Raw genomic sequence first — 23,931 nt, forward strand, 5'->3', positions numbered from 1 at the left:
ATTCACTCGGCTGAACATGTTTTTGTTGCTTTTTGTACAGATTTGTTGTTGTTGTGCGCATATTATTTACACAGCGCAAACTGCAATGGCTCAAGTTACTCGCTAATGTGATTTCACTGCAAACGTTATTGCTGTACGCTCTTATTGTTGTTGTAGTTATTCTGCTTGTCGATCGCTAATTCTGTACCCATATGAGCGCTTAAGCTTTCAGCGCGCACATGTCCCAAAAGAACGTCCGTTGATTACGGATTTTTTTGCATTTTCAGGCTTCAAAGAGCGTCCAAAATTTGTTTAAGTAGCAGAGGAAGAAACGGTCAATGACCTTGATCGTATCGCTTGGTTGGCGAAATTGCAGAGGAATTGCTGATCGTAAAAATAAGAACACCACTTGGGTAACCGCTTGATTGCGTTTGAATTCATTGAATATGTGACTTATTGGAACAAAAAAGTATATGAGTTTGTTGTAGAATGGAATATGGTCCCCAGTCATTACATCAGTAACCGTCCTGCATGTAGGCGCCCTAACCCGCCTGTCAGCCCTTTTTGAAATTTCATTGTATGTATGTATATCTTTTTAGTGACTTCCTTATTTCCTGTACTTGTTCGGTAGCCAGAGGAATGGTATTTTTGGCAAAATCATATTGGCATATTTCGTTTCCTCGAACTCCTTTGTGGCCTGGAACTCATTATAGTTATATGCAACCGCTTTCTAGCAGCCGCAACACCTACTGTCCGAACCGATATTGGACTAAAAAGCTGCCATACAAACTATTGGATCAAAATCAAGTCCTTGAATTGACTTATACATATGTCAACATTGCTCCACAAACTTTTTGACCCACTCATATATACAATTTTATTTGCAGTTATCTCTATTTATCACTCATCTCAAGTTGCGCCCTTGTGAACGCACACTTTGTCGTAGGCTGTTTAACAGTAACGCACCGTTAATTCGTATAAGCAAAGCAGTCAACCGACCGTGGCAATGTTAATACACCCACATCTCTCACTTTGTCTAACCGCACTTTATCGCAGAACTTGTCGAAGAGTCAGTGTTCTGTTACCTTCTTTGCTTTTTTCCTTTTTGCTGTGAGACATGAAAAGTTTAATTTCCCTTTTCCCTGCATTTCATGTCCCAGCTGCAAGCGCCTAAAGTTGCTTATAATGATTACAGTTGTAAGAGATGGTTGCCACCTGTTCTTAGACAGCGCTCGAGCTTGTTCTGTACACTAAGCATAAGAAGTAACAGCGAAGTCTAAGACTTTTGCGACATCAAGTTTAGAGAGTGTTCTCCTCCCGCAAGATGCAATTTTAAGAATTTCGTTCTTGAACATTTTTCGCAGAAGAGTTTGCTGTGTGTTGTGCCTCACTTCAATTGCGTTTTCGTCTATTTTATTATTATTTATTAACATAAATACATCGTTTTGCCTCCTTTATGCACTTTTTTCTTTGCTCGTCAAAGTTTTGCAAATTTAATTGTAAAATTAATTAACTTTTCCTCTCTCGCTCTTTCATTGCAGCTCTCGATTAAGCCATTTGAATAGCAAATTTATGCGACTTGCAAAGTTCTCTTTGAACGTTTGGACTATTTTCGTAAGTACCACAATTTATACAATTATTACTCTACGGCCTTAAGTTGTTTATATTGTAAAAACATCATAAATGTTTTAATTAGAGATAAAAACAGTTTTTTAATGAATAAAATTGCTACTGTCATTTTTTATGTTCTAACAGTCCGTGATGGCGCCAATTTGTTTTAGCTAATTTTACATTTGCATTTCAATGACGTAAAAAAATAGTCAATCAATAACGCTTACCAGATGCGAAAAAGCATCAGCTTATGATGTGTTATGATGAGAAAATAGTAAAAAATATTTGTTTATTGAACGTGATATCCAAAGTCGGTACGATAGCAGGGGTAACAGACAATTGGTTTCTATAAAGATTTCTGAAAAGTAATGCAGATAATAAAGTATTTTCAACAGATTTTACAAAAAAATTGATCCCGAGATTTCGAGATTTGCAATTAGTGTATCGCGATCGCGAAAATTTTCTGAATAATAATGAAGATAATAGCGTAATTTCAATCGATTTGACAAGAAAATAGATGCCAAAATTTCGGGATTTGCAATTAATGGCATGGGATCCCGAATGGTAAAATGGTTAGGTTATAATAAAATGAAAATTTAACAAAAACTTTGACCCCGAAATTGCGGGACTTGCAATTAATGACTGGCGATCGCGATCATTTTCTGAATAGTAGTGAAGAAAACAAGGTATTTTCAAAAGATTGATTGAAATTGATCCCCAAATTTCCGGATATGCAATTAATGTCTCTCGATCGCGAACATTTTCTGAATAGTATTAAGGTTAATATAGTTTTTACAAAATATTCGACAATAAAAATTATAAAAAAATTTCGGGTTTGCTATTAACAGTTCGGGATCCCGAAAAGATAGTGAGTTCCAAAAATGAGAGATAGCTGCAGTATGTTTTATGACTATTATTAATAACTTTGTAGCAGATTTGAGAAATTTCGGTATTCAAAAAACTACTATTCGGGACTCCGAAAGATTTTATAATAATAAGGAAAATATTTACAAATGTTTATATTTTTTTTTTTTGTTGTAATTGATTAAAAATATATTCCGATGACCCTCTTCAGTTTCTAAAGTCAACCGTCACTGCCCACAAGCTTCATTTCAATGATTTGCTGGCAACTGCCTTCGACAAGCAATATAATAACGAAGAGCTTAAAGAATAATTAAATTTTGCTTTAACAACATTTTTTTTAACCGACGCGAGCATATTTTTGATAGTAATTGAAATTTAAAAGCAGTAAAAATTATTCCTTCTTTTTTTTTTTTATTAATTTGCATTTCCTTTGAAATCACTTTGCCCGTGTAATTATAATGAGAAAATGCATTAATAGCGCAAAATTCAATTTCGACTGTAAGTTTTCCATGCAATTACAGTGTTGTGCTCTCATTTACAGTTGTTTGGCTAAGAGCGGCAGCACATTACGGCTGTTAATTACATACAAACAGATGACAGTAGCATTAGTACTTCGGGCAGTATGCTAGTTGCTTTGCAGCGTTTACCGTTATTTTGTAGTTTTCTGTAGGACTTGAAGGCATACAAGTTGCAGGTGTTGACGCGCGCTATGAAGTGGTGGGTGGGTTGTGATTGCCTTGACGCAAATTGCTATGAAATTGGTTTACAGAGACGCTCAGAACTGAGTTTAGCCATCTCCGTCTGTATATACGCGAGCTTTTTCCTCAGTTTTTGAGCTATCGGTCTGAAATTTTGCACACATCCTTGTGTCCTCAGGAAGCTGTTGATTCGTAGAAATTGCTCATGTCGCACCTCTTTAGCATACAGCTGCCATACAAACTGTTCGATCGGAATCAAGTCCTTCTATGGAAATCTTTTGTATTTGACGAGATATCTTTACCAAATTTAATATATATTATTTTCTAAGACAACGGTACATTACCTGAAGAAATTTTACAAATCAGACTGCTATATCATATAGCTGTCATATAAACTGAACGATCCATATGGAGACTTCATTGTTTGATTAGTGTAGGCTATTATACATAGCTTCATTGCAAATGAACTTAATATTTTTTTTGTTTTAATACTTTTTTTGTGTCGCATCTCCCAACTCAACCCACTGACCTAATAAACAGCAGACATAAATCTACTTTAAATATTCGCTTACTCTATGCCCTGGCATTCCTCAGCACCATAAATGAATAAAACAAAACGAGATAAATCATATAAAATAGCGCTTAAAAGCAAATATCACAGCTATTTTTGTATATTACAAGCATATATCAAAGTATACAAATATATGTTTGTTTGTAGCTAACTGGCAACCCCGGCCAGCTACTGGATTTTTTACGATGCGCCAAAAATAAATTAGAAATTTTAAATTATCATTTTAATGACCAATAAAAACGATGTTTTAGTGACCCAGTCCACACCAGACCACACAGACATACCTACGCTGTGCCGCAGTGGCGCAGACGCGACGCTTATACGGCGTGTCAAACGTGATTTAACATACATATTAAAGCCAGCAGCAACAACAGCGCTGGTATGGGCGCTTACTCGTATTATATACAGCTAAAACAACAACAACAACAGGCAAACAACTCTAGCCATTTGGGGGTACGAAAAAATTCGCTTGTAACTGTAATTGCCAAATGTTGTCAGCGCTTGCCTGCGTACATATATTATCAATGTTGTTTTTGTTGCTTTTGTTGTTTAGTTGTTATTCATTTGCACACATTTATTTTTGTTGTTTGCTGTCAACGTCATTAGCGCGCTAGCTGGCGGTTTCTGCTTTTTTACACCTGACGCTGGACTATTTCGGTGTTGACAGCAACATTTTTTGTTGTTGTTTTTGTTTTTTTTTCTTGTTAGGGGAGTGTTTATTTTCTATGTTTTAAGGGTGTCGCTGGGTTATACGTGATTTACTTGTGTGTCACTTTTATTCGTTTATATTTTCACCCTCGTTTTATTCTGAGTTTTCATTAAAGTTTTTTATTTTGTGTTGATTCGAGGCTTAAACTAATTGTGGGGTTTCCATTATTCTATTTAGTTCAGTAATTCTTACGAGAATTAAAATTGACGGTACATTTTGTTTTATTGTAATTTCTTTCTCCCGAGCTCTCTTTATAGTTCGATGTATTGCTCTCCGGAGGCTTCTCAATGGCTTCTACGGAGTTAAGAGCACACTATTTCGTATATGAGTTTAAATGGATTGCAGATCTGATTTCTTGCAATAATTTGACTTCAGTGCCATCTATAGAATTTCAAATTTTTGGACGTTAATACATACTTACATACATATACATACATACTCTACATGAAAATATTCTATTAAACTTTTAAACTAGACATTTGCTGATATACGTTGAACATTTTTTGTTATTTGTTTCTATAATTTTATTTATTTATTTTCAATGTGGCTTATATTTTTCGCCTGCTTTTAATGCATAACTTAACTTTTTTCGCATAATTTTTGCTCTATTTGTTTTTGCTGCGTTTGTTGTGTTATGAACTTTTTCATTTCGTTTGCTTGTTCCAACACAATCAAATTCCAGCGACACCACAGGGACTAAACGTTCCGTATTGTCTGTTATTTTGTCGCATTATTATTTCTGAAATTGTTTCGTATTCCACCCCCCACTTCAATTTCGTTTCTCTGCGACGAAATAACACCACGACAAATGCTTGGCGCCTTTGTGTAGGCTTCTTTTACACCTGTCATGTTTGCGCCTTTGTGGAATTGTGAGATGGCATTGCCTGCATGCATGATAGCCGTCGCCTAAGCCCATTCCTAATTGAAAGCTGCATATTTTCCACATGTGTGTCTTCAGTCTTTCTCTTTTTGATGTTTTTTTCTTAATTTTTTTTGTGATTTTTCCTCTTTTTATATTTCTGTTTTTTTTTTTTTGTTATTTTTCTTCTTTTTTGTGATTTTTCCTTTTTAACGCCCTGCTTAGACCATTGCTGTCGCTGTCGGTTGGCATGTCGCATAGCCGCTTTGACGCATATGTGGCTGGACCAGTTTCCCCAGCGAATGAGACTGCTGCCATATTTGTTTTTTCCTCGTTTGCTTTGTAAGGCTTCGCTTAAACCTGCTACAATTTTTCAGCATTTGCGCCTTCACCAAAAGCTTGGTATATAGAAGAGGTTGCCAGCGCCAATTTGTTTTAGACCTAACTGCCGTTAAAAGCGCACAAGAAAAACTGGAGCTGTCCCCAAACGTTTGTATGTGTAAGAAATAAGTACCGCAACATTAGTACACACGTGATTTTATGCAATCTCTTACCCCTCTTTCTCGTTTTAGGTGGCAGCGTTGGCTTCGCCGCGCTTTGCATGTGTGGAAACTGCCGTTTTCCACTTAAATATTAATACATATGTACATGCGTTTCCTCCCCTCCAGTTCCACTACAGGCTTCCAAGTCAGCTCCTACCTACCCAGTATGGCTGCTTGCGATTCGCTACACCAGCAAGTGCTTGTCGGTTTTCTGCCACACCGCTCAGGCAATCATATTTACCCAACAAGCGACGCGTCACGAGACAAACCGACGCTTTTTGTGTTGTGGGTAGGTAGGAAGTGCGCCATTTTCACCTTTTATTCAACGCTTTCGTCATTACTGCAATCAACATACCGCCCATTAAACTCAGACCCCGTCTTTTACTATATCCCGACTCATGTTTACCGTCTGTTGACTTTTTTCGCAACGCTTTACAAGCTGGCTTCCTACTCTTGCATCCTTTTGCAAACACCGCTCCTCTTCTACTCTTTTCCGGCAGTTCGCTTGAGCTGGTGCTTCAGAGGTCATGTTGCCTCCAGTTTTACCGCTTGTCGCGTACACTTACTGCCAATATTGCGTGCATTTAATCGCTACATTCCAACCCGACCGCCACTTTGCCACTTTCGTTGCGCGACAAACACCGGCGTTGTATGGCTCACAAGCCATATCGCCACGCCTCTCATTTCCCTGAAACTCGCTTAATACATTTTTAATAGATTCGTTACTTCGCACAGTTTTGTTGGCCACAAATATTCTTCTACCTTAACTCCTCTTCTTCACTTTGTTCGACTCCTACACCGTTAGCGCGTTGCCTCTACATCGACTTCCTCTCACACTTACACATTTTGTTCTTCCGTCTCATAGCGCTCTTGTCTACTTAGCTTCACTGTCAGTTGCTTGTCCTGTTTGTCCGTCCGTTCGTCCGCCTGCCTGCCAGTCAGTTAGTCAGTCACACAGTCACCTCAAATACTTCGCCTGTCACTTCACATTGTCATTCAGTGCTTCGTTCGTCTTACCTCCACCAGCTTTTTTCATACTTCAACCTCTTTACTTGTGCTGCGTCGTAATGTCCTTCGTAAGCGCGCTTTAAGCTCTTCACGCGCTCACATACTCTTTAGGTGGGTACTACTTGAACAAACCCATCACTGCCATGTCAAAAATGCGTCGCGCACCAACTTCACCTTCCCGTGACTTGTTATTTGCCACCTCTCGGTTTCTCTGCTCGCCCACTCTTATTTTCCGCGTGTCACATGCACTCTGCCTCTTTTTTTTTAATGTTTCCTTACATCACATTACGAATATTTTACATGTTTTTAATGACAGCACTTCGTCCGTTGTTCCGCTCGAGACAAAGTTCGTCCTGTTTCATTAGCAGCCAGTCATAGCATGCACCCTTGGCGCGCTGCTTTAACTTCCATACTTCATTCTCTCCGGCAGCTGAAAGCATCTTCGTGTTTTAATTATTCGCATGTTTTTCCTCACTCTCTTCATTCTCTCTACTGCTCATGTTGTTTCTGCTCACACATCGATTACCATATAAGTGCAATTTGTCATGAATATATTATCAATGTACATAGATTAAACAGAGTTGCTTCGGCGCTCATATATTTCATTTGATTTTCATGCATATTCATGAGAGCGCGCTTACATACGGACACTTAAGTGTTTCGTAAGACTGATTTTTTATGTTTCGTCGAAATTTTATAGAAAAATAAATTGAGATAAAGATTTCTTATAAGAAACTTATTTTTGTCTGATGAATAGAATTTATATCTCTTGCGATCCTCCGCTTTTCGGCTACTTCTTATTTTTAACGATCCAAGAATTTGCGTTTTTAACTATTTATGTCAGCTTTGGATCGTCAGAGCTCGAGATTGTTATATCTAAAACATTAACTGTCAGCAAAGACCTCCAAGGTTATATACAGTTTTCTTGCCAGCATTTTTCTGACAATCGCTTAGGATACTAGGACTAGTACTAGGCTATGAGGCTCGTACTCTGGTGTCTTTCTAGTCGTTCAGTTTCGAAGGTAACGATCTGAAATTTCACACACGTACTCCTCTCCCTATGAAACTGCTTAATTGTCGGTAATGTTGATATCGGACCGCTACAGCATATCGATCGGAATCAAGTCCTTGTATGGAAAACTTTTTTATTTGTCAAGATATCTTCACGAAGTTTGCTGTGAATAATTTTCCGGGACAACGATACATTTTCCGAAAACTTTGTTCAGATCGGACCACTATAGCATATAGCTGCCATACAAATCAACCGTTAAAAAGTCTTATTTTCCTTCATTGTGCTTTAAAGTCTTCGATTTATGAATTAGTCTCGCTTCTCTCGCCTCTCAGTTCGAAATTTTCACAGAAATTCATAAACCAAAATTTCGCCTCCGCTCACAAAATTTTATTTATCTCTTTAAACTACAACAATTATTATATACATACATATGTGCATGATAAACTGCACAACTTTGACTAATCCTCCGTTTGGCTCGGCATACGCGTATCCCTCTAATCCATATGCATTTTAGTGCGCTTTGATTGACCCCAACCGCATGGTTGCACAACAGCTGTGTGCCACTAATTCGCTTAGTTAATTGCGTTGCATTATAATCCAGTTGATGCTGCGCGGTCGGCCCAACTGCGCTACACTTTGGCGTCCATAGCTTGTTCCAGCGTGCTTTGCATTGCAAAGGCGGTTGGGAGGGGGTGCCTACGCCCCTGCTCATTTAGTTTATTGTAATAAATATTATGCAAAAACCGCTATGCAAAATGAGACTGGACGCTTTTTGACATAACTCATAAATTTCAAATGAAGTAAGCGCGTGCGTGTGTATGTGTGTAATTACCTTTGTAGTTGCTAGTATATAGCCAGAGCTCCATTGGTTGAACTTTTATTACGATGCACTCGCGCATAAATACAAAAACAAACATTAATAGCATAGCCTTAAAAAGTAAATATCTACCCGCCAGCAATGCGTTGTTGCTTTTGCTGTTGTTGTTTTGTTTTTGTTTTCATCCTTTTATGCGCGTATACGAAATTAATTATTCACAAGTGGGCGCTTTGTTTCTGCCAAAGCTGGCATTACAACTCCAACTTTGTATGCGTGTGCGCCTGTGTATGTGTGTGAAAAAAGGATACTGCCGCTTACTAACACATACACATACAACCATTTGTTATACATATACACGTGCGAACGCAATTGCGTGCCTGCCCATCTGCCTTTCACTGCAATCAAATCTAAATGTTTGTGTGTGTGTGCGTACAGGTGTCACGGCCACGTCCGACGGCGAACTCGAATAAAATTTAACACACAATTTCCAGTATTAAATAATTTACAATAAATATTAATTACTAGCGATAAAAGTGTGTGGTGTTAATATCCTGTTATTATTGTGGCAAGCGGACGCACATCAGTCTATATATATAATTTTAATAGTTACCATAGTGAGCAGCTGCCCAGTAAGGAATACTTGAAAGGTATACTCAAAATAGCAGAAGAACTCATACACTTCCTGTTCTTGTAAATGAACGTCAGGTGACGTCTTGATTGATGCTGAAAACACCTAAATAGAGCCTTATCCCGCTCAAGGAGTTTCTTTATTATCTAAAACCCCGCATTGAGGTTTAGTAACAATACTCCGCAGATCGTTTCGATTTATTATGCTCGCACTTGCCCTGAGAAGTTTATCTTGCCGCAATCTTAAGATTTCTTACTTGACACTCCAATAGGCATTCATGCCCATAAAAATCCTGTTCAATTGTTGTATGGAGGAGGGTGAGGTGGAAAAGTCCCGGCACTTTCTCTTCTATTGTCCACCTTTGCAAGACTAAAGCTGAAACATCTCCACTGCCTTTCCTTCAGCGAACTAGAAGACAGCCGAAAGTGATATAAGCCGTCTCATCAAATTTGTGAGAAGCTTTAAGCGCTTTGTTGATTCGAAAAAGCCCTATGATCCAGTATATATGTTTTTTAGCTACCACAACGGATCGGTTTTCTAAGCAGTGGCAGTGTGATCCCTGTTAAGATCGACTTCTTAACCTAACCTAACCTGTGTGTGAAGAAAGTCGAGCCAACTATATCCCTTATTTTCGAATAAGTTAACCATATTTCCTTGCTTGGTTCCAACTTGCAATTCCTAAGCTAGGTTATTTTTGGAGTTTATTGTAGTCAGTGCTAGAGTTTAAGTGAAGATAGATGTACTGCTTACTACTTTATTTCTATGCTGTTTTCTTCACCAGTCGAACCCTTGAAGTTGAGACAGTGGAATAGAGAGAATGAGAGAGAGAAAGGGATAGAGCGATAAACAGAGAGGGAGAAATAGGGAAAGAAAAAGTGAGAAAGAGAAAGAAGAGGGAGAAAAATAAAACAAAATTAACGAAAGAGAGAGAGAAAAAGAGAGTAAAAGTAGTGGGCTGATCAGTTAAGAACACATGCGCCATTTTCTTTATCATTCGAACTCCTTAGAGTTCTCTCTCGAAGTTGCAAGAAGCTACACACTTCCGCCCACAACACCAATCAACACGTTTACTGGGTTTGCCCTGCAGCATGCCGGGGTTAAAATGGCATAACATCAGGCACACACGGTAAGCACCCATCATTAATTGCATTTTCAAAGTGCCTACCGGCTTCTCTGACTTTAACGTGACCGTTAGCGGTATGCTGGCGTTAGGAAGCGTGAGTAAGGGGCGCCATAACAGAGTGGCAGACTTAGTCGCAATGAAAGGTAGAAAATTAACGCTTTCACGGCTGACTGCTGCACGTTGCCCTCGTAGAGAGTTGAAGCACCAAAAGCTGGACAGCGGTGCGGAAAACCGTAATAAATAATAATAATAAAAATTAAATAAAATTCCGTAAAAAAGTTGAGAGTTCATCAAACAATTGTTTAATTATGCGCCGAGTAAAGCGCAAAAGCTTGTCGGCAATTATTGCCTGCTGTTACGAAGGGTCTGGCGCTGGCAAGGACTTTGCGTCATATTGCGTCAGTGATGAATTGCCTCCTGGCTGACATATAGCGTATATATAGCTTTGAAACTGATTGCATGATTTGCGTTAATGCTCATGGCAAGCGGCGGAATGTTGGCAGTGTGTGCGTTTGTTGCAAATGTGGCCAATGTGTAAATGCCAACACATTGTGTCTTAATGCCGAGTCGAGTCAGCAAAAACACAAAATTTCCATGCGGACTTTTGTGCATATGTGTGTGTAAGCAAAACGCTTGTCGAGTCTTAGCTGCTTCTTCTTTGCGGCGGAGCGCTTTTTGCCATTAAGCAACATATTTTGTTGTTTTACTCGCAAGTTTGCTCAGTGTTTACGCAGTATTTGCTTTGTTGCCGAAAATAATGCTGATGATTGCTGCAATTGCAGATATTGTGTGGGTGTGTATGATTATGTATGCCTATTAGTGTGGCAAGTAGCGTTCGTATGCAATTCTATGCTTAATCGGTAGTAATGCCACACTAATGATTGTATTGCTGGCACTTCTGCTGCTGATGATGCTGCTGATGGCCTATCAAAATGATTTGCTCAATTTTCAATAAGCAAACCAAAACAACAAGAAATATATAAGCACTGTACTTCAATGAAAATCTTCAATGTTGCTGACTTGTTATATTACCGAAGCTTAGAATAAATTGCCGATTTTACTGATATATGAGATTTGCAGGCATACATCCATACAGGCGATGCTTAAAAACCATGTAGAAAAATTTAGAACTTCAAAAAAGCCTTTTTTATTTTAAGAGAGAATTTAGTACTAAGAACTAAGTGTTTCTTCTAAAATGAGTACTAAAAATTAAAAGTACTGCATACTAGCACTTTCAAATTAAGTAAATATTTATATAAAATTAGCACTATGTACTAAAATGAACAAATTATTACCAAGAACTAAATTTTTTAACTTAATATTATTTTAGTACTAATAATTTTGCGGTAGGTCAATTTTAGTTCTAAAAATTTTACGGTCCACTGGTTTTAGTACCAATATTATTATCCGAAATAAGATTTAGTACTCATGTGTTCTAAAATTTGAGTTTGGTATTAAATTCGCAACCCATAGTATCCCATAATCTAATTTTATTATTGAAAGTTTCACGCTCAATTGATTTTAGTACAAATATTATTATCTGAAATAAGATTTAGTACTCATGCGCTCTAAAATTTGAGCTTACTACTAAATTCGCAAATATAATTTTAGTACTAAATGTTTTACGCTCAATTGATTTTAGTACAAATATAATTAGTACTCATGTTTTCTTAAATTTGAACTTAGTACTAAATTCGCAAACGGTTGCTTTATTTTAGTACTAAAAAATTTAGGTCTAGTGATTTTAGTACTATTATTATTGTCAGAAATGAGGTTTAGTACTCATGTGTTCTAAAATTCAATTTTAGTACTAATGTTCCACAAGTTCATATTTTCTCTACTGGCATGATTACAATGTAAAGGCAATTTCATTAAAACAAAAATTTGCCACTTTCCAAAATAATGCGCCGATTTCCCCCACTCTGAACTCACTTTAATGAAATCTAGCTTTTAGGCTTTTCTCACACATACACATGCACACCCTCTGCAAACGCACACATGTGCTCGTATGTGCCCACACATTTTAGTACAACAGAAAAATTGTACCATTGAAATTTCGAAACAAAAGCTAGAGGCGAATAAGAGGTCAATCTCCAGCTTTGGCGGCCGTGCCACCCCAATCACTAGATTTCTGTGTCATGCTTAGAGCGCCTGCACATTTAACTGTGGGTGTGTGTGTGGGTATAAGTGTGTATGGCTGTCAAGCCCTCGGCACCTCCGCCAATTTGGCACATAACTAAACTTTGGAATTTATTCGATTAAACTCACAAGTAAAAACGCACATGTATGTACATATATACATACATAACTGTATATAGCACGCTGGGGACAATTGCTTGCTGCTGCAATGCGCTATAAACCCCACTCAGCAATTCATGAACTATGAACAACACATTCCTACGGACACAACGCTCGCTGTATGTATGTGTACCCTGAATTTGGATTTCGTTTCATTGCTTTTAGTGTGTGTGCATGCGTCGTATGTGTGTAATAAAATCGTTCGGATTATGGATTATAAATGAACCATTTTCATTTATTGCTGTGGCATGCAATGGAAGAAAATCGAAATATTGCTTACTTCTAGTGCAAAATGTATTAGAGAATTTTTTTATACTTTTTTCTCCGTACTGTATTGAAAATATGGCTGATAGGCGCTTTCACACAAACCTATTAAGTAATAAATAGGTAATTAGGGCGAAAAAATTAATAAGGTTTATAGGATCGAAATAGCTTTCCTCAGTATAGAATTGTAGTCGATTTCCAATTGGAAAACATTAATTAAAAGCAAGTAGGGAAGCGCTAAGTTCGGGCGTAATCGAAGATATCGTACTCATGCAACTTGACAGGATCAAGGCTGCATAAGGTTTGTTCAACATATGAAAGCTAGGGCAAGTTTTCACACGATCTTGTCCATTTTAGGCACAAAGATGCTCCGTTATTAGAAAAACACGCTTTCTTATTTTCATTAAAATAACTCACCTATTGACCAATATATGCGTTATAAAGTCAGCCGGAAGTTCGAAAATCTGTGTATTAGGTATGTGGTCTTCCCGATCCGATACTATCCATATTTGACATACATAAGTGAAAAGTATTATTTGAAAAGGATTTTTTCAATAAAATATCTCACAGAGTGACCGATATTTTGCATAAAAAGTGTAATAGGAACTGTGATCCTCATATTCGGCAAACGGGGACCTGAATAGTTTTGATGCTCAGCCAGAGAAACCCGCATATTGGATAGATAGTGAATAAATATGTGGTTATGCGAAAGCTTTTGAGACCTTCCGAGTTCTTACGTTAACATTTGACAATGACTGAATCACGGTTCCATTATTTCGCACCAGAGTCCAATCGACAGTCAGAGCCGAGCGGACTGCACATGAGGAACCGACTCCCATGTGTGGAAATACGCAAAAGTCGGCTCGCTGGAAAGAAATTGAGCAAACAATGGAGAGGTAAACGCAGAGAGTGAGGCTTATTTCGAGGTTTGAAGCAAAAGTATTAAAAAAATGGTATTGATTTTTTTTAATAACAAATTTAAATTTAATGAAAAAAAAATTTGTTAACCTACGTACTTTTCAGTCCACCGTTTGCTATATTGGTCAATATTTGAAATTTTTGATATTAAAATGTCTCTTTTATAATTCTTGTTTGCTGATGTCGAAGTTTTACTAATGAATTTCTGCAGCCATCACGAAATATTTCAGGCTTCGAAAATTCCTAGAATCTACCAAATTGTTTAAAAACCTTTACATCCTTCCTAAGCACTTTCTTACTCACACAAATTCGCTTAAATGCTATATTTATGCCTCTTAAAGCACTTTTTCGTCAGCACTAACAACATTCATAAAATTTATGCCCAAATAGCCAGATAAATTTAATAATTATTCTCTCAACTGCTGGCAGCCAGCGTAAGAAATTTCCTTAATTAATTTATCATTACGCCTACGGTTATTTTGACAAAATTTGCATGCGACACATATTAATCATGGCCATATTATATTTTAATATATTTGCAATTTATATATACATATGTATACATATATCAAGGGCATACACACGATCTCACCAACAAAAAAGTGACTTACTTATTCCACAATATTTGTGGTTATAATTTTAATGACTTTCGTTTTCGGTCAACTGCAAATAAGCTTTCTATGGAAATTTCGAATATTTCTGGGTAAACATACCCTAGCTAGTTATATATGTATATTGTCTTTGTTTGTGAATTGTATGCTTGCAATTTAGAAAGTGTAAGTTGAAATCCTTGACTTTTCACACAAATATTTGCCCATTCGACACGCCCTGATGGGCTCATTTGTCATTAATTAAAGACACATATTTTTCCAGCACCAAATAGCTCCGTCTTTTCTGCCGGTCAGCAGTTTTGATTTCACCACCAATAGCACTCGACTTTCTTAAGCGCCCACACAGGTCTCACAGGACCTTGTTGGCATTAGATTTATGCATATCTATGTGTGTATGGGTGAGCATGAAATTTTGCATAACTGAGTGAAATGTATACACAAACCATAAAATTTAATTACCAACACCAGCAGCATCATCTGTAAAATATATAAGTTTCGATATGGAACGGATGGTGTAAATCAAATGATGAAAACGAAGATTTAGAGAGACGAACGCGCACTAAATTGAGTATGGACTAAATTTCAAAAACAGGGGAGGAGTTGGAGACTTAGACTGTGAGCTTATGGAAGCGAAGTGGGAATTGGAAATCAACTCAGTTCGACTCGTTATGAATGACTCAAACATTTGTGTACGCCGAACAGATAATCGAGCAACAGACATCAGGCAAACACAGCATAGACAATGTAGTATGTAAAAACCCACTCAGGCACACATATATGCTGAGGTTGTGTGTGTCAAAAGGACACTAGCAAATTTACTTTAAGTACTCACGTACATACTTATGGCGACTCGAAGGTTAGTCAAAACTTATGCCATTGTGCTCTAATGCTCTTGGCATCTACATTAATTTCTATACATACATATACACCTATTAGTATGTGTGTATATGTACAATATCGGTCCATTGAAATTACTGAGCCTTAGTTGTCAGAAATATGAAGTGGCATTTAATTAAAACTTATGTGCAGGCGACACCGGTCCACCAACAACAAGGACATGTCAATATATTGGTGCGTTGTGGTCTCCATTGCCGTTAGATGTTTGTTTGTGGGGGTTGCAGGTGTCGTGTGTAGGCTTTTGTCATTTTTGATATAGAAAGGTGAATGAGACAAGTTTGCGATGGTAAACTCAGGCGGGTCATGCATAAACGATAGGAAGGCTAACTCGTGCAGTGATTGAGTTTCAGTGTATTGAAGAGAGCAGTACAAGAGAGGTTACGAGTATAGTTTCGAAAGGTTTTGCAAAGCCTAGGTTTCAGTTGGGCATAAAGGTATTTTGACACAGTGATAGCGAATCAGTACCAATAGACAGAAAATCAGCTTGCTCCTACTGGCAGGGTGTTAGACTTTTAAAAGGCTACAACTATGAGGTTTTCATAGAATTATACTACATATAGTTACTGAAAGTGTCTACGAAAAATTGTGAGGGTTCATCTTCCTTTCCTTCTAAACGGGATTGTACATTCGTTTGTTGTTATTTTTGTTGGGATAGAAATCTGCCGAGTTTAGCAGTAGACCCGACTGTCGTGGGAACGGATTCAGTCCTTCTCTCTCTCCCCTACTTCTCTCTATTTCTCATTATAGCCCCCTCTCTCTCTCTCAAATAAGAGAAAATATAATATTAACCGCCTAAAAGTATGTTAAAATAATGTCTTTCAAATAAACTGTGCAAAAATTTGTTCTAAATTTAGGAGGGCCTCCAAAGAATATAAACGCGACCCTTCAAAGACAGTAAATGATGTTCGTGTATCGTGTATACATTACAACTAGAATGACCGTTACGTGCTTGTGTTAGTAATAGCATGCGCCGGACAAACGTCTGGTAGCCTCGTCAAACTCCGTCGGCGTCTGCTTGCTAAGTTTGCACTAAATTTCCAAAAATATTGCGGTTTCACTTACTTTATCGTATATACAGACATATGAATGTGTGAATGTGTGTGAGTGCAGGCACACAGGTAAATTTGAGCCTTGCAGGACAATCTAAATACTGCTGCTGTCAGTTAAATTTGTCAGGTTGCACAAAACATACTATGTGTATATGCTGTATATAGTATGCTTGTTTGGGCCGACGGCTGCCTTCGGCTTTTCATATTTAGTTTGAGAGACACAACTGGAGCATATTTGAATGGGATTATCAAATTAATTTGGTACAAGTACTCTAGTTACTCTGCTGGCGCAGTGATTTCCCCCGTTGGGCTTTGTTCCGCGCAAATTGTGTAGCCGCAAACCCCGTTATGCCAGTTAGTTGCAAAGCGCTTTGACCTCTTCACCTTCGCTTACATTGCGCCATGTGCTCTTGGCTCTCCGCCCACTGCTACTCAGTCTTGGTTCACACAACATATACCCTTGGATCCTTGCTTATAGACACACATACATACATATATACAAAATGCAAGTAAATAACGGGTGATTTTTTTGAGGTTAGGATTTTCATGCATTAGTATTTGACAGATCACGTGGGATTTCAGACATGGTGTCAAAGAGAAAGATGCTCAGTATGCTTTGACATTTCATCATGAATAGACTTACTAACGAGCAACGCTTGCAAATCATTGAATTTTATTACCAAAATCAGTGTTCGGTTCGAAATGTGTTTTATCGACAAATTTTGTTCAGCGATGAGGCTCATTTCTGGTTGAATGGCTACGTAAATAAGCAAAATTGCCGCATTTGGGGTGAAGAGCAACCAGAAGCCGTTCAAGAACTGCCCATGCATCCCGAAAAATGCACTGTTTGGTGTGGTTTGTACGCTGGTGGAATCATTGGACCGTATTTTTTCAAAGATGCTGTTGGACGCAAACGTTACGGTGAATGGCGATCGCTATCGTTCGATGCTAACAAACTTTTTGTTGCCAAAAATGGAAGAACTGAACTTGGTTGACATGTGGTTTCAACAAGATGGCGCTACATGCCACACAGCTCGCGATTCTATGGCCATTTTGAGGGAAAACTTCGGACAACAATTCATCTCAAGAAATGGACCCGTAAGTTGGCCACCAAGATCATGCGATTTAACGCCTTTAGACTATTTTTTGTGGGGCTACGTCAAGTCTAAAGTCTACAGAAATAAGCCAGCAACTATTCCAGCTTTGGAAGACAACATTTCCGAAGAAATTCGGGCTATTCCGGCCGAAATGCTCGAAAAAGTTGCCCAAAATTGGACTTTCCGAATGGACCACCTAAGACGCAGCCGCGGTCAACATTTAAATGAAATTATCTTCAAAAAGTAAATGTCATGAACCAATCTAACGTTTCAAATAAAGAACCGATGAGATTTTGCAAATTTTATGCGTTTTTTTTTTTTTAAAAAGTTATCAAGCTCTTAAAAAATTACCCTTTATATTATTTATGAATTGGTCGCCATGCAAATTGCATACTTCGCTCACACTCGCTATCATTGTCAAAATTTTATGCTCCGATGTAGACAGCAAACGGAACAAACACAAAATGTTGCAAAAAAAAAGAAAGAAAAAAAATCTGAAAACTTTGTCATTGTAAGCCTGAAACTAGTTTAAATATTGTCGACTCTAAATTATCACAGAATGAAAACGCAACAGACACAGACTTACAATCAACCTTTGCCACGCTCCCGACTTGTGCCTCGAACGTCCTATGCCCCGAACCATGCGTCCGAAACTCCGCCTGCTCTGAAGTGCACCCTTGGGATGTACTTGCAGTGGAGAGACAAATATCTTAAGGCGAGCTTAGCTGTTGGTCTGGTCAGGTCAAAGTGGCATTGCAAAAAGTTGCACATTCGGTAAATTCCTACTCTGTGAATTATGTTTGTGAATTGGGTACTTATTTCATTTCGGCACAGCCGCACACAACTAAAAATTCACACACACACTTGCTGGATTATAAATTTATTTTTTCAAGTTGGAGACTTCTTTACTTGGTTTCTTTGAATTTCTAGCTTTATCAAAGCTCAGGCTGCAATAATATTACACGTTTTCCCCTTCCAATTTCTATTAGCTAAAATTATTTTTTTCTTTAGCTCCTATCGGTTCAAGAGGAGGAAGATTTCTGACTCTGAAGATGTTGTTTCGAAAAAATCCGTTTAAAGTTTTGGGAACGGATTACACTAAATTAAAAATATCTACAAATCCGCTCAGCTCTTTGAAAAATGATGCCTTTCTGGCTTGCTCAAAAGTATATGCACTGGAAGAAGGAGTGAGAATACGTCATGTTTTCGGACGAGAAAAAATTCAAAAATTCTTGATAGTCCTCTAGGTTTGAGCTTATCTTGGCAGGATAGCGGCAAAAAGCATAGCCGCTATGGGGCGCAAAGGGGATTCTATAATGGTCCTGAGAAACAATATAGAAGCAGAGTTCATTTTCAACAAAACAATGCCGCCAATTAATAGAAATTGAATCTGTTGTCCTCAGAAAACTAGCAGAGACAATGTCCAAAGAAGTTTTAAGTATTAAACTACTAATTTTTCTCCAGCAAAATACATTCAATTTTTACAAAAAGTCATATGCGTTTAATCGCCCAAATAAATTATTTTGAGCAAAAAAATTTGGTGAACTAATACAAAACTAGTTTTAAAAAAATCTTAATTATTATTGAGTACTATTCAATTAATGAAAGTGTAAATGCGTTTAATCAATAGAGTTTACCACTCAATAAAGCCACGTTAAAGTGTATTCAATCCTAAATGTATTCTAGCATTTTCCAATTATAACATATAGTCTACATTTAGGCGCATTTTTGAAATAGAAAATATAAATATATAAAAGTGAAATTGTATGGTGATGCCAGAAATAAGAAGCAGTAATATGCTTTTATTCATTTTATGGCAGTTCGGTGGTTCGACCAAATTCACCGCAAAATATAATTTTTTTATTTGTCACACTGAAAACACTTTGAACTTGTAAGATCTTTCTCAAACCCAAACCCATCTTACCCAAAAAAGTTCGTCCAAACTTCTTTAAAAGCTATCGTGAACCTCATTAAATCTACCCAAATACATACTTACAATATCACCTTTAACCACATGTGTGCGGGCCCAATTTAAATTCGCTCGAATTATTTCCATTTATGCCTTTCAATTTACGACAATCTCACTTTTGTCGCTTGCTGTGCAGAACTTGAAATTTATGCACGCTTCGCTACACTTTGCGTAATCTTCGCTGCCGGCCGTCGTGCCGCACACTCCCTCTACACCAACCCACTGCACAAACGGGCTGTAATGTTATCAACACGCACAAAACACCATTATTTGCATGTAGCGAAGCAGTGCCAAGCCGAGTGAGTTGGGCCTGATAGTTCCAACCAGCTGCAGCAGTGGCCACCAACACGCCATCACCCCTCACATACACGAATATAAGCGTTATCAATGCTATACAAATTCATACATACTTACAAAGCGCTGAGCGTAAGCATATCATTTGTACAATAATCGCTGCAGGAATACGCTTGCTTAAGGCACTCCCGCACTCCTCGCACTCAGCATTGTGCCGCTCGCCGCCAGTTTGGTCCATTCAATGGCCGGTTCGGTCATTTCCGTTGTAACTGTAACTGGATTAAATTGGAAATAAGTTTTCTCGCATCATTGACCATTTTCATGGCTTATTGCTTTATTGTTTGCATATTGGTTTTGCCGCGCCGTCGCAGCCCCCCGCCCTCTGTCTGACGGCAATAGCCTGCCAGCTGAGGCAACCTTTACAACAACATGCATACATATACATATTTGCAAAACTATTTTCATATTATCATTGCAATAGTCACAAAGTCTGCTGGCGGTATATGCACATTAGGGTGGTTAAAAAAAAAATAAATGAATTTATTTTTTCCGGTTGTTACTGTGAAAAATAGATTTTTAGAGAACTCTCAGTATGAGCCCTAAATTGTAATGGGAAGATGCACCGCCTTATAGTTATCTATTTCTATCTCTCCAATAACAAGGATAAAAGGACTCAATTCTCGCTTCCAACTAATTAAAAAAATTTTTCATTTCGTAAATATTGGAAGAAATTGAATGCTTTACAAAATTTTTCAGCGTTCCACGTAAAAAAGAATATGCAATTTTTGTTACACACCATAATATACATATATTATTATTATTTCTTGTTGTTCTTGTTACTGCTACAAAGCTTTAATACATGTGTGTGTATACGTATAACTGTGCTTTGCTTGCAGCTTGCGCTGCGTGTGGGAATTTGCGTCGATTTTCTGTAATTTTATTTCCAATTTTTACTCTCTTCATTTGGATTTGCTGCTAGCTTAGCCCTTTAAGTGCACACAATTTATGTTAAATTCGAATTTCTCAAATTGGCAATATTTTTGGTATTTTGCGTAATCAAAACACATTTCCCCCGTTGCTTGCTTTGTACTCTCCATTGCTGTGTGCGCTCCGAAATGCTTTATGCCAATACATACAAACATTGCATTCACTATAATACATACATACAAATGTGTGTACTCGTTGCTTGAATAAGCTTGTATGCAATTTTATTTGATTGGAAATTCTCTCGATTTAGTTTTTGAAATTTAATTACCGTAAGTAGATTTTCTGTTTGTAAGAAGAAGCAGCGTAATACGCAGGTGAATTCTGAATTGCGCGTGCCAAACCAAAATTACGTACATAAATATTTATTGAAGAAAATAAATAATTTACTTACAAATCTTTAACCCTTAGTTAGTTGGGGCCGTAAGAGCACAGAATTGTATATATGTACTAACTGCTATTCGTCATATTAAGGTGGTTTACTAGTCTAGAAATTAATTATCGAATTTTTTTAGTCATATAATCAAAGTTCAACTATTCGAGAAAATGTCTAGAAGAGGATTTTCCAAAATTCGAATTATTTTCGGAGAAATTCGGAGTATTTTGCTGAGCCGGCATCCAAACTGGTTGGACCGGAACTGAAACGTTAAACGGGTTTTTCTTTAAACTGACATTTTTCAAAATACCTGAACCGATTTACCTGGACCTGAGACAGTCTTCTTTATAATAGATAATAACTCGCTCTCATTTTTTAAGCTTGTTCCTAAATGTAGGCAACGTTTATGTAAACAAAGCACACATTTAGGCAATTTCCTATCGGAGTCACACATACAACATTGGTTAAAGTAATCTCAAGCCTTGATCTCGCAAACGCGAGACAATTAAGAAGGAAGTGCAGGGATGATTCCATTTCGTCTTCTTCCATACAGCTTCTGCAAATGGCGCGGGGTAAGATTCTTAACCTTAGAGCATGGATGCCGTTAGGTCAAGTTTAGAACCCTACAACTAGAGAGCGGCTAGTCTTACTGAGTGCAAAGAGCCCATTTGATTGTTTACAATCAATCTTGAACCAAAAGGATCTTGCGTTAGCGCACGAATCGATGGTAGCCCAGCGCTGGCCAAGTTCCCGCGAAGCCCAGCTACCTAGTAGTAGAGCATCGAACTGTCCCCATTCTATTGATAGCGACGCAAGGATGCCCTTCTTTGCCAGCTTATCAGCTTAACAGTGGCCTTAAAAATAAGTATTTTTAGAATTAATTTCAGTTCCTCTTTTTTAGAATATAAATTGTATAATTTTCTTAACAATTTCCGCTACTTCAGCTCCATTACATACAATTTAATTAACATATTCGCAAACAGTGGCTGCCACACTATTTTTTCCTATCGCACTGGAACTTGCCTCTCATTTAAAATGCATAGAACTTTAAAAGCGTAAAACAGAAAGTGCTTAAAAATTTTAATTGAAACTCATATCAGCTGCCACTTGCCAACCATGGAGTGAAAAATGCATATGAAATGTTTGGCACCAGCTTAACTGTAAAAAATTGCTGAATATAACGCCTGGACTTTAGCGATTAGAATTTTGCTGAGCTTTGCTTTACATTTTCCACTAAAAATGCAAGTATTTAGCGGCAATAAAAGCGGTTAAAGATAAGCTTAAGATATCCACTGGACTAAATGGAAAAATGCAACATGAGAAGGGAGGAGGTAGAAAAAAATGTGGAAAAATATATAGAAATAGAAAAATAAAAATATAATTTTGTTTTTGTGTTAGAGGAGATTTTTGCCAGCTAAAGCCGATAATTGTTGTTGTTTTCTTTCTCTTTTGTTTTTATTTTTTCTATTTTTCGTTGCTTGAAAGTAATGAATTTATGCAAATTTTTAAGGCTACTGCGCGGCAGTTGCGCTGTCGAAAGCTGTCAGCAAAGTGAAAATAAAAAATTATCTAGAAAAAAATTGCCGAAAGCAGAAAAAATTTGAATAATATTTGCTCGGCGGCTAAAAATGTCGAAGCGAAATTGCATTGCTACAAATATTCAGTTTTGAAAAAAAGTAATATTTCTTGCGCTTTTCTGTTGAAAATCTAAGTAGAGCTGAGGCGTTCACAGTAAATGCGCTCTCTTCCTCTTCTTGTAATACAAGCAATCGCCGCTTTGTCGGTCGCTAATGCCGCAAAGCTGCTGTAAGCAGCGAGCAATAGTAATTTTATTGAAGCAACAGCGGCAGCTGCAGCTTGAGCTTCCAGCTATTGTTTAAATTAAATGCTTTTAGGTATAAAGGGAAATTCGCCGATGCTGGCTGTCAGCGCTAAACAAGCTGTGTTCTGTCTTCGCAAATCGGCGCGGGGAATGCACCGCCCCAAATTCGCAGCCACTAAAACGTTGCACACAACAAAGCTCAACCGTGTACCGTTAGTTTCGTGTTGTGCGCTTAGCGGGGGGAAACGCGTCAAAATGCCTGCGCGAGATATGCAGAAATGAGCGCAAAATACCAAAGCAGCCGACAATACTCAAATAATGCAGCTGCCTGAGAACACAGTTTTGGACATAGAATTGGGAACGACTGACTAGCCGTAAAGTTCTTTAGGGAGTAGTTATTCCGCACTTGTTTTTCATACGTGGTTCTTAATGTTAATAAATCGAAGATTATCGGTCTTGCTCTCTATTTACAGTATATACCTAATATAATATACCTAAACTAAAGTAGTTAACCTATTTATACTTGATTGTTACTATTCTCGAACCCTCCACTGTAAACCACTCCACGTACTAATAGCAATGTATAAATATTGCTTTCTATTGCGCCAATCAAATATCAGAGTGCACGCTCGACTACCTACAGCGTGTGAATTTCTGTGGATAAGTGGTCAGGGTGGAGCGGGTGGTAGCGGCAATAGTGTTTTCTGTTTGTTGTTGCGCTGCAATGAGCATAGAAAATTGCCATAAGCCATGTGAAACTGCAAATTTCCTTGAAATTCAATCGAAACGCGAAAGGTCATAAAATTATTTATATTTTCACGCGTCTGTTGGTGACCACGCAGCGGCGATAACAAGGTAATCCAGGCTGCGCGTAGAATTGCAATTCCTTGAAGTATTAAATCCAAGTTAAATGTCAATGAGGTTAACGCTA

The 23,931-nt window shown here is 37.8% G+C and overlaps 1 protein-coding gene across 33 annotated transcripts in view; it reads left to right on the forward strand.

Annotated features, from left to right (window-relative positions):
• LOC105227368 (poly(rC)-binding protein 3) overlaps window positions 1-23,931 on the forward strand; it is a 232,957-nt gene that overhangs the window by 153,187 nt on the left and 55,839 nt on the right. For 18 of the 33 annotated variants that reach the window (XM_029550669.2, XM_019990687.3, XM_029550676.2 and 15 more), the window contains one exon: window positions 1,521-1,593. The exons of the other annotated variants lie outside the window; for them this stretch is intronic. The gene's annotated coding sequence lies outside the window, so the exon portion shown is untranslated. The remainder of the gene's footprint in view (window positions 1-1,520; window positions 1,594-23,931) is intronic. 33 annotated transcript variants of the gene reach the window in all.

This window comes from Bactrocera dorsalis, chromosome 5 (assembly GCF_023373825.1).
Source record: "Bactrocera dorsalis isolate Fly_Bdor chromosome 5, ASM2337382v1, whole genome shotgun sequence".
Taxonomy (NCBI): Eukaryota; Metazoa; Arthropoda; class Insecta; order Diptera; family Tephritidae; genus Bactrocera; species Bactrocera dorsalis.